Source organism: Rhinopithecus roxellana, chromosome 21 (genome assembly GCF_007565055.1).
Source record: "Rhinopithecus roxellana isolate Shanxi Qingling chromosome 21, ASM756505v1, whole genome shotgun sequence".
NCBI classification, from domain to species: domain Eukaryota; kingdom Metazoa; phylum Chordata; class Mammalia; order Primates; family Cercopithecidae; genus Rhinopithecus; species Rhinopithecus roxellana.
In genome coordinates, this window is record NC_044569.1 from 37,167,637 (window position 1) to 37,179,296 (window position 11,660).

Here is an 11,660-nt window from a genome sequence, read left to right on the forward strand (position 1 = left end):
CCATTTTAATTGTATGGGACTGGTGTCACATATGTGGTCTGTCATTGACTTAAACATCTTGTGAAAAATGACTGTACTTAGAAGCAACTGAAAAGGCTTCATCCTTCATCTTCCTCTAAAAATAAAAATAAAAAAATCTTCACAAAAGAAGTTTCTAAACGTTAAATATGATACAATCAACCCCCAAATCTGTCTGCAATGCAGTTCATACAGAGACATATATCCACAACATTCCCAAATGTCCATGTGTGCTTGGCACAGGAAGAGTCAAATTGTAAACAAGAGTTGTTATTTCTGTCTGAAAAAGCAGTCTTAATTGCTTGATATTTGCAAAATGCTAAATCAATCAGAATGAAAGGAACCTCAGGAATGTTTTCCACTGATTACAAAAGCTTCAAATCAAGCTCATTAAATATTCAAAATCAACCTAAAGAAAAATAGACATCCATGTTTTGCTCTAAATACTGTTTTGTTGATGTAATTGACTCTGGAAATCCTAGACTTAATTTAAAAAAGAAAAAGATAAAAGATTGTTTTCTGTTTCATCCACTTCAATGGAGACATCATTGAAGAAATATTCAGAGACCATGGTTGGCTTCCCTTCAGGGGCCTGCTTATTGCCACTTTTGTGTCCTTCTTTCAGTAAGGGCTGATCACAAAAAACCTGAGTTGATGAGCTGCTAATATTCTCAGATTGAGTATTAATAACACTTGGAGATGCAAGTGGATCAGAGGACTCTTGCTTCTTTTTCTGGCTTTCATTGGATGGATTGGATCTTTTCAGATTCTGTCTTAATGCAGGTATAAGAGGCTTTAGGCGTTTCTTACTATAGACCCGAGTAGGTCCATCAGATTCCAAACTATTCTTTGAACACATGAAAGATAAAACATCCCAGGGGTCTTCTGCCAGGTCTGGATAGTGGGGCTTTTGAAGATGATGTTCTGCTGTCCATTTGCTCAGACTTAGGAGCAGCGTCACTTCTTTCTTCCTTATCAGACACAATCATTTCATTCTGAGGTAACTGAGGCACATTCTTGTCTATGCGTGTATCAGGAGATCTAGATCCTGTACTCCGAAAAGTTGGTTCAACTTGCTCTTTTTGAGGTTCTGGAGTTGTCAATGTGCTTCCTGAGGTAGGAAAAATATCTTGTCCCTTGCGAGACCGCCCTGTTTCCTCAAAAACATTTGTTAATTCCTTTGAGTGCACCTCAGAGGTCTATGCTTGACAATCATCTCTTAAAGTGAGTGAACAGTTTTTGGCAGGAGGAACGTGGTCATTTTCATCAAGGCTGCAATGAAATCTCTTCCTAGATACAAGAGCCAAATTATCAGGAAGCTTTTTAGAATCACCTCTTTCAAAAACAGATAAACCCATGTCATCTTGACCAACTGAAGTTGCTGGGAAACAAATACTCATGCCACCCCTTTCTTCAGTATTCACGGATTTGACCAATACGGGAGCTGGCAGTGAAGGGTTTGGCATTAGCTGTGCGGTGGCTTCGGTTATTTCTTCTACTCTCCATTAGTTTAATGGAAAAAGGAGATTGGTTGGGATTTCCACTGGAGTTAAAATAAATGCTTGTTCATCTTCTCCATCTTGAGGTACATTAGCAACTGGATTCACTGTTAGGTCTTGAGGACTGATTATATTTTCTTGTTGGACTTCTGGAATACTTATTGGTGTTTACCCTGGCACAGGAAGTGTAAGCACATTGTCTCCTTTAGAGTCCTTTATCTGGGGCTTTTCAAAAGAATTTTCACCATGACCCCTCTCCAAACCAAGTGTGCAGGGCCGTGTCTCAGAGGAAGCAATTGGAGCAACACGTGAGCCTCTTGAGAGTGCTCTTCTTGATTTTCATTTCTCTCAGTTAGGTTTACTTCTTGAGAAATCCTGGTCCCTTGGATACCACGTATGCATGCCGATTTGCTCTGTTCTTTATTCTCTGCTGTTGTAACTGGTCTGAGGTTTTTATCTTCCAGTTCTGTTGCTTTGGAAGCGTTTTTCTCTGTTTCTCTTTGAGTTTCCAGTTCTTCCCCTTTAGTTACACAGAAACTGGAAACTTCCTGATAATCATCAAACCTGTTGGTCCCTAAAATCTTCTCAAGATTTGGTTTAGGCTTGGCAAATCTACTTCTTATTCTCAAATTACTGGTCACTTTAGAAGTTGTATTCCTGGTTGGTGTAGCGTTCTTCTTTACTTTCTCCATTAAACTAATTTCTTCTCAGGAACTTTGTTCCTCCAATACAATCTTGTTTTCTTCAAATGATGAGGGAGATGTAGTAATGACAGGTGAAGAGAGCTCCTGACATTCATGAACAATTTTGTGATTTATATTATCTAGGCTAAAAGGAATATGGCTTTTATTCTTTGAATGAACATGAGGGGGTATACATACTCCTACATCACCCCGTTCAGTACTGATTTCTGACTGCAATACTAGATCTCCCATTGTAAGTAAAGTTATTGCAGCTTCGGTGCTTCCATCATTGGTACCTGGTTCATCTTGGATATGTTCACCTGTGTGTGCGCGCGCGCGTGTGTTTTATCCCTGGTAGCTTTTTTGTTCTACACTTGATTGGTTTTTATGTTAATAGAGACACTCTAGTTTTCTTTTGCATTGTGGATATTTGTCTTTTCATTTATTTTTAATATACCTATGCCGTTATAGTTAAAGTAAAGTTTTTTAAGGCAGAATACAGGATCTTGTTTTTTTTTTTTTTAAAGTCAACCCAGCAATTTCTGTCTTTTAGTGTCTTTAGATCTCTTAATTTAATTATTGAAATATGTTTAGACCTATCGTTTTATTATTTTACTTTTATTCTTTTTTATTTTTCTGACCTCCTCTCCTTGCTTTCTTTTTCATTATTTGAACCTTTACATTTATATGTATTTTCCTATTGGTTCTTTTTCTCTGAGGATCTCTGACTAATGCATTTTTTTTCCTTTTTCAGTATCAGTTTTGCTTTCAAAGCCTTTGCTCTGTTGTTTAGAAATACTTGCAGAGTTTTAGCCACTGTCCTTGGCACACAGTGCTGTTGACTGGTCCTACCTGCAGGGTGAAGCAAGGAGAGAAAATAAATAGAAAAAAAAGGATTTTTATCCTCCTCCATCTTTGTACAACTGGGACTTCCTTTTAGGGCTCTTCTCTTTAATGGGTGGGTTTTCTCTTCCGATTTGTATGTAGTGCAACTCTGTAACTGAGGCAGCCCTCAGGGCAGGCCTGGAGAGAGAGACAGAGAGGGAGAGAGAGAGGACAAATAATTTCTCCCATTCTCTGGAAGCTCAGAGAAGCCCGTTGTTCCAGTTCTCTGTTGATAAGGCCAGTCTCTTCTTAAGATTCTGTTGTCCACTTGTATTGTTCAGGGACCTGCCTCAGCCACAGCCTATGCTTGGGTCAAAGCTGGAGATAAAAGAAAAACACAAAACAAAACAGAAAAAACAAAAACAACAAGAAATGCACTGTGGTCTGCTTGCTGTTGTTTCCGATAGATCAGTATTTGTATTTTGTTTGTGGTTTTTAGTTGCACTTTGTGGTATCCATAGTTTGCAGTGAGTTACTCCATTTTGGGTAGAGTTAGAAACTTGAAACCTTTATTTTTAAAAAATTATTTAGCAATTTGGGATTATTTCACAACTCAAAAGCAATGAATAATTGAAATTATTTCTGAATCTTTAATGACACCTCACTTCTAAGGAAAATCCATGAAATGTGTTAAGTGTAGAATTAGGACATTTCATTTTCAGCTTTTATGACATCAACAGTGTAATAATTTTCCAAAACAGAAACAACATCGTATTTCTTACATTTGAAAATTTTTTTCTCTGACTACAAGAAAACGATAGGTAAATCATTGTGAATACAAGTAATTAATGCCTTTAGAGAGATGAACAAGGAACAACTACTTGGTTGGAAAGATCTTCTTGAGTGTATGGCTACTGTTAGCACAGAGGCTGAAGATGTTTAGTTTACGTGTATTATTTTCCTTCTAATAAATGTCACAAAACAATATTAAGTAGCATAATCTACTAGTGCAGTATGGAACATATATCTTGTGGAAATACATTGCCCAAAAGAGGCATTGTACGGTGCATAAAATAAAATAAAACAAAACATAATAAAAGAGAAACAACTCATGATTTTGGATCTGAATTACAGTGTTTTCCATCTTTAAGGCTACTATAGAATTTTATGATGAGAATTTTCAGACCATTATATATATATTTTCATGAATATTTATAATAAATAGTAGGCTAAAAGCCCTTTTACATACAGTGGGTTAAATTAGGTTTAATGTTGTATATTCCAGAAATAAGGTAATAAAATGAGTTCATTCCAGACCCCCTAGGAAATCAATGATATAGCGTCTTACCTCATGATCAAACCTGGCAACAAAGAGCCTAGCCCCAAAACACAGAAGGAGATTCTTTTAACGAACAATAAGGCTTACCTTTAAAAAAAAAACATAATTTCAACTTTTATTGTAGATACAGGGGGTTGTGTAGGTTTGTTACATGGGTATATTACGTGATGCTAAGGTTTAGGGTACAAATGATCCTGTCACCCAGGCAGTCAGTACAGTCCCCAAGAAGTAGTTTTTAAGCCCATCCCCTACTCCTTTCCTCCCTCCTCTAGAAGTCCGCAGTGTCTGCTGTTCTCAGCTTTATGTCCCTGTGTGCTCCATGTTTATCTCCCACTTATAAGTGAGAACATGTGGTATTTGGTTTTCTGTCCTGCATTCATTATTTTAGGATTATGGCCTCCACCTACATCCATGTTGCTGTAAAGAACATGATTTCATTCTTTTCAAGGCTGTGTAGTATTCCATGATGTATAGGTACCATATTTTCTTGTTCAATCCACCATTGATGGGCACCTAGGCTGATTCTATATCTTTGTTATTGTAAATCATTCTGTGATGAACATGGAGAGTCTTGTCTTTTTGGTAAAATGATTTATTTTCTTTTGGATATATACCCAGTAATGGGATTTCTGGCTTGAATAGTAGCTCTGTTTTTAGTTATTTGATAAATCTCCAAACTGCTTCCCACAGTGGCTGAACTAACTTACACTCCCCCAGCAGTGTGTAGGCATTCCCTCTTCTCTGCAGCCTTGCTATTTTCTTTTGGATATATACCCAGTAATGGGATTTCTGGCTTGAATAGTAGCTCTGTTTTTAGTTATTTGATAAATCTCCAAACTGCTTCCCACAGTGGCTGAACTAACTTACACTCCCCCAGCAGTGTGTAGGCATTCCCTCTTCTCTGCAGCCTTGCTATTTTCTTTTGGATATATACCCAGTAATGGGATTTCTGGCTTGAATAGTAGCTCTGTTTTTCTTTTGGAATATCCAAGTAATGGATTTACGCTTGAATAGTGCTGCTTCGGATTGGTAGCCTCTGTTTATAGTTATTTGGATGAAATCTCCAAACTGCTTCCCACAGTGGCTGAACTAACTTACACTCCCCCAGCAGTGTGTAGGCATTCCCTCTTCTCTGCAGCCTTGCCAGCATCCATTACTATTTGACTTTTTGTAATAACCATTCTGTCTGGTGTGAGATGATATCTCATGGTGGTTTTGATTTGCATTTCTCTGAGCATTAGTGACGATGAACATTTTTTCATATGTTTGTTGGCTGCTTGTATTTCTTCTTGGGAGAAGTGTCTGTTTATGATCTTTTCTTACTTTAGACTCACATGTTGTTAACCTGCCCTGTGTAACAAGCAAACTGTGAAATGCTTTCAGGTGCTCAATATATAAGTGTATGAAGGTACCGAAAGCAACATTATAAATGTAATGATTTAACTCACTGAAAACTAAAAGTCATGTATTCAGTGTCAGTTCTAATTTTGATAAAAATTTGTTTAAAGAATAAAAAAAATTACTATTTTTCAAATGAGGGTAATTGTCAATTTTAGATTAAATGATGTATAATAGCATATCATATATTAATGGAAGGTATGATTTAATATAAAATAAAGCTTAGTTCATGAAAATCAAGGTTTTTTTTTTTTTTTTAATAGTAAACCATGTTCAAATAGAATTTATTTTGTAAATGTAAGAATGTCTAGGCCGGGCGCAGTGGCTCACGCCTGTAATCCCAGCACTTCGGGAGGCTGAGACGGGCAGATCACGAGGTCAGGAGATCAAGACCATCCTGGCTAACATGGTGAAACCCCATCTCTACTAAAAGAAAACAACAAAACAGTTAGCCAGGCGTGGTGGCGGGCGCCTGTAGTCCCAGCTACTCGGGAGGCTGAGGCAGGAGAATGGTGTAAACCCAGGAGGCGGAGGTTGCAGTGAGCAGAGATAGCATGACAGCACTTCAGCCTGGGAGACACAGTGAGACTCTGTCTCAAAAAAAAAGTCTTAAAGTTAGGATTTATCTTATATTACTCATTATTGTCTTTGGAGAAAAAATATCATCACATAAACCCTGACCAGGCATTTTAAAAATATCAGTCATTAAAAAAAAAATCTATCCTTGATAAATAAATCCACAATAGAAAGACCCATTTTTTTTTAAAGGAGAATGTAAACACATCTCAAAGCCTAACTTGTTAGCTTTTAAATATGGTAATAACCCAACCTTGCACAGTTCTTGAAGAGTATGGGCTAGGTACCAGGTAGATATCAGAATAGAAAGATGAGTAAGATCTCATGTCTGCTTTTGAGAAGCTTCTCGTGCAGATCCTTACAGTCCCAGTTGTGCTGTGGTTTGTGAATGGAGTAGCAGGATCACAGAAGAAGGAATCATCTCTGCTGACTTTTAGAGAGGATGATGCATAATGAAGGTATTTGTTTTTTAATTATCATAGTACCTAATGTCATTTTTTTTGTTTGCAAAAATAAATTACTAAAGACTTGTAAACCGGGTCAATTGCCGTGGCTCATACGTGTAATCCCAGATGTGAGCCACTGTGACTGGGAGGCCGAGGCAGGAGGATTGTTTGAGTCAGGAGTTTGAGTCTAGCCCAGGCGATATGGCAATCTAGTGAGACCTTGTCTCTATAAAAAAAAAAAAAAAATAGCCGGATATGTAATGCATGCCTGTGGTCTCAGCTACTTGGGAGGCTGAGGCAGGACGATTGCTTGAGTCAGGAGTTTGAGTCTAGCCCGGGCAATATAGCGAGACCTTGTCTCTATAAAATATACAAAAAAAAAAAAAAAAAATAGCCGGATGTGTAATGCATGCCTGTGGTCTCAGCTACTTGGGAGGCTGAGGTGGGAGGTTCACTTGAGCCCAGGAGGTTGAGGATGCAGTGAGCTGAGATTGCACCACTGCACTCCAGCCTGGGCAACAGAACAAGACCCTCTCTCAAGAGCCAGACCAAATCAAATGAAAACAAATAAAAACACTTGAAACCTAGCAGAGCCAACAAATATATAGCATCTTCTATAGATTTTTAGCTTCCAGTACTAATAAGGACATCCTGGAAGGGTGATCCTCCATGTTCTCTACATAATGGTTTCAATGTGCTCACTGGTTTGAGTCTTTACTGAGTAGGTTCTCATTTGGGCCTGCGTGACCTCTCCTGATTTTGAATTGTAATGATAAAATAATTGTGTTATATTTTCCATTGTGAAGTTCCCCATGTGTTTGAACATAGAAAGCGTTATTGGAGATTTCCACTTGTGACCAAGGAAACTCAATTAGGTTTTACCTTTAATTTTTTATGTTGTTGTGGTTGGTGTAATGAAAAGGTTGTCCAAGCCTTTGAAACAGAAGTGCTCGTCTTTGCTGTTTCTGTGTTTGTGGAATCCTTGCTCTGCCTATGTCTAAGGAACATTGCCATTTTGTGGATCAGAGCATGTAAAAAGCCAAATAAATGAGAAAAACGATTTGAATGTCATGTTTCTCCCCAAGCAGAAACATTAACGTGTTTATACAATAAGCACTTTTACCAAATTTGCTTATTGAGCACCTCCTGCAGGGATGACACTGTGATGGTGTTGGATGCCCCAGGATCCCTCACAGCTTTTCTGGTGGATGCATGAACCTGGCAGGGCTAGGGAATCCATTCCCAGGGGGACGTCCTTGAACAAGGGCAAACAGAGCCTGCAGGTTAGCACTCCCCTTCCAGGGGCTCAGATGGGGCAGTGACTTGCACGCTCATGGCTCTGCACGGTGCCCTGGTCCATGAAACGCTGGTTCTTGCAGAAGAGACCAGCTCCATCACACACTCTTGCACTCTTGTTCTGCCTCTGCTGTTTTGCTCTCCCTCCTCCCTCAGGACTGCAGTCCCCTGAATCCATGCTGTTCATTCTGCCCAGGCCCCAGCACCCCTCCCTGCCTCTGTGGACCAGTTGCTGCCACAGCTCACACATGGACTGACCACAAAGCTGCAGGTCTCCAGTTAGGGAGGGATCCCCAGAGAGCATTTCCTCTGAGCAGTGCCTCTGTTTCATGGACTCCTAACACCCCACGTGTCTCCTTTGTAGAACTCATCACAGTTCTGGAAACGGGCTCATGCTTCCTGCTCTATCCACGGCACAAGCACTCCGTCTTTCCCATAACAGAGTAGAGACAATCAATAATTACTGCCCAATGCATGGACAGAGGGGCTTTCAATTTGATTCCCTCCCTTCACTCATGCCTACCGTAGAATCATCCTCCATATCACAGCAACTCATCCATGTAAAACTCAGCCCTGCCCATGGGACTCCCTTGCTGTCTCTCCTCAGGACGTCTCAATTGGCTGTAAAGGCCTCTCCCGGAGAAGCCTCCCACCTGTCAGTGTCTCCTCCCCACCGTGCCCCCACGTACCTCTGCATGCACAGGTGTCTTCATCCTTCTACCTTGGCTCCTCCATCTCAGTCTCTGGATGACCTGTGGTAGCTTTTACTTTCGTGGTTACCCTCAATCACTTGGCCAGTAATCGCCTCTTTGCACCTTTAGTGTGGAGATACACGTCCCTAACATCTTAAAAATATTCCATAGGTTTTTGGGGAACAGGTGGTATTTAGTTACAGGATAAGTTCTTTAGCGGTGATTTGTGAGATTTTGGTGTGCCCATCTCCCAAGCAGTATACACTGAACCCAATTTGTAGTCTTTTATCTCTCCCTTCCCACCCTTTCCCCGTGAGTCCCTAAAGCCCATTGTGTCCTTCTTCCGGCTCTGATCGCTGACTGTATTACCTGGCACTTACTAGTTTTTGTGTTAGTTTCCGTAATAGACTCCGAGCTCTCCAAGGTGGATTCTTTGTTTCTTTTCCACACCTGCCTCCATCGTCTAGCGTGACAGCAGGAGCTCTCCGGAGGCATCTTCCAGGTCAAGGTCTAATTTAGGTAAAGAGTGAACTGGACAGAATTAGAGTGTGGCCTCTGGAACAATAGTGCCAGGTCCTGGGTTATCAGCAAAGCTGGTGCTTGGCTGATTCCAGTGAGCTGGGGCAATTTTTCCAGCAACAGAAGGATCGTTTTTCCCAGATGATAATTCTATTGCTCATCAGGGTCAAACGTGTGATTCTGATTCCACGTGTGCAGAAGGCGGTGCTGTGCACCTCTGGTGATATGTGGAAATCTAGCACGCGCTCAGTGGTGATTGCTGAGATTGGGTTCAGGGACCATCCTGGAGCACCTGAATGCTTGGTACATCTGCCATTTAAAAATGACAGGATTTCCCACCAGGACATTGTGACACGTGTCTGCCTTTTTCACTCATTGGCATGGGACTGGGCATGACTCGTTATTTTCAATGAGACAAAATAGGTTGGAAAACAGGAACGAGGTGTTCTGTGTCTAGGTGGCTCTCGGGGAACTATTGCCATGGATGGAGCCTCTGGCATAGGACGTTCACCCTGCTGGATAAACCTTATATTTGGTGGACACTGGCACAAGCAGGCGGTGAGGTGTCCAAAAGAAAGTGACCAGGCATAGCATAGGCTAAACAAAGGATGGTGGCCCGGAATCCAATGGGCAGCGCTCACAGCTGCGAATGAGGAGCACCCTGCACAGTATAGCCATGGCGGGCATGGAGGGCTGTGGTCAGGGGCTTTCCGGGGGGGGGGGCACGCTGGGCTCCGCGTGGAAAGGTGCAGGGCGCAGGGAGCCCCTGTTTCGGGCCGAGGTTTCTGCTGGCTGCTGGAGCTGAGATTAAACACAGTGACAGTCACTTTCCACAGCTCTAGGAAGGCAAAACCCTGTCTCTACTAAAAATACAAAAACTAGCCAGAGGTGGTGGCAGGTGCCTGTAATCCCAGCTACTTGGGAAGCTGAGGCGGGAGGATCGCTCGAACCCGGGAGGCGGAGGTTGCAGTAAGCCGAGATCACACCACTGCACTCCAGCCTGGGTGACAGAGCCAGACTCTGTCTCAAAAATAAAATAAAATAATATTTCAATGGCTCTATTATTTTATGGGAAAGAGATTCTGAAGATAAATAAGAGGTGACCCTGTTTCTGATAGGAAGTCGCTGGGGAAATGGTTGCCTGTGGGTTCTTGTTGCTGAACATGCTGGGCAGGTAGCAGAGGGGAGAGGCTGCGACTGGGGATGTGAGGAGAACAGACCCGAGAAGCAAAGTGAAAACCCAGCCAGAGTCAGCGCAGTACCCTCAGATCAGTAATGCGACATGGAGGATCCCGTGTTAAAACTCTGCATGTGTCCACAAAACCCAAACTGCTTCCTGAGAGGGAGAGAGAAGCAATAGTGTTTTTTCCCAAAGGGTTTGAGTCTGGATTATCCCATTAAAGATGACCTTGTTTTCTTTAACATGGTGCTATTTCCCTCCTCACTGAGGATTCACTACCCTCTTCTCAAGTTCTACAAACCTGAAAGGAATCATCACCCAGTTCCCCATAAACACTTAGATGATCTCATTCTCCTGCTTCTCTTCCAATGCTTCCTTCTGCAGCACCTGTTCTTCCGGCCGGCCTTTCCTACTCGTAGGTCCTCATGTGGCTTCAGTATTTCTGTTATCTTACAGTTCATGTGATCTTATGAAAATGTTCCTTTTTAATTAAAAAAAAAATTTTTTTTTATTTCAATAGGTTTTTGGGGAACAGGTTGTATGTGGTTACACGAGTCAGTTCCTTAGTGGTGATTTCAGAGATTTTGGTGCACCCATCCCCTAAGCAGTGTACACTGTACCCGATATGTAGTCTTCTATTCCTTGCTACCCTTTCCCCTGAGTCCCCAGAGTCCACCGTATCATTCTTATGCCTTTACAACCTCATCTCTTAGCTCCCACTTAGGAGTGAGAACATATGATGTTTGGTTTTCTGTTCCTGAGTTACTTGACTTAGAATAATGGTCTCCAGTCTTTTTTAAAAAAATTTCCCCCTTCACAATGAAAGAAGACTGCTGAGATCCTCTAGTGTTCCTTCAGAGTTCTGAAAACTCTTCCCTGAGTTTGCAGATTCCTAGCAGAACAAGGTCAGTTTACGATACTGTTGTCTAGGTTTCATATTTTAGTCTTCTACTCTCAATATACCACCCAGGAGCTCACGGGAAGGTCATGGCTCAGACTGGGAAGAAAGTGCCCAGACTGGATTGGTGGAGACACCAAGAGAAAGGGGGAATTCTGAAATCCAGTGCTTCTACATTTCCCAAATTTGCACAATTTCTTCCTGAGTCTGAATAGGTTAGGCTAAACAACAGCAGTGGAAGAAAGACAGGGCTGTCCACCCTTCAGACTCAGCTCTCCCCATCAGCAGCTT

At 41.4% G+C, this 11,660-nt stretch overlaps 1 pseudogene; it reads right to left on the reverse strand.

The window, feature by feature from the left end:
• Nucleotides 1-502: 502 nt before the first annotated feature.
• Nucleotides 503-1,484, reverse strand: LOC104655736 (annotated as a pseudogene).
• Between the last annotated feature and the right edge of the window lie 10,176 nt (nt 1,485-11,660).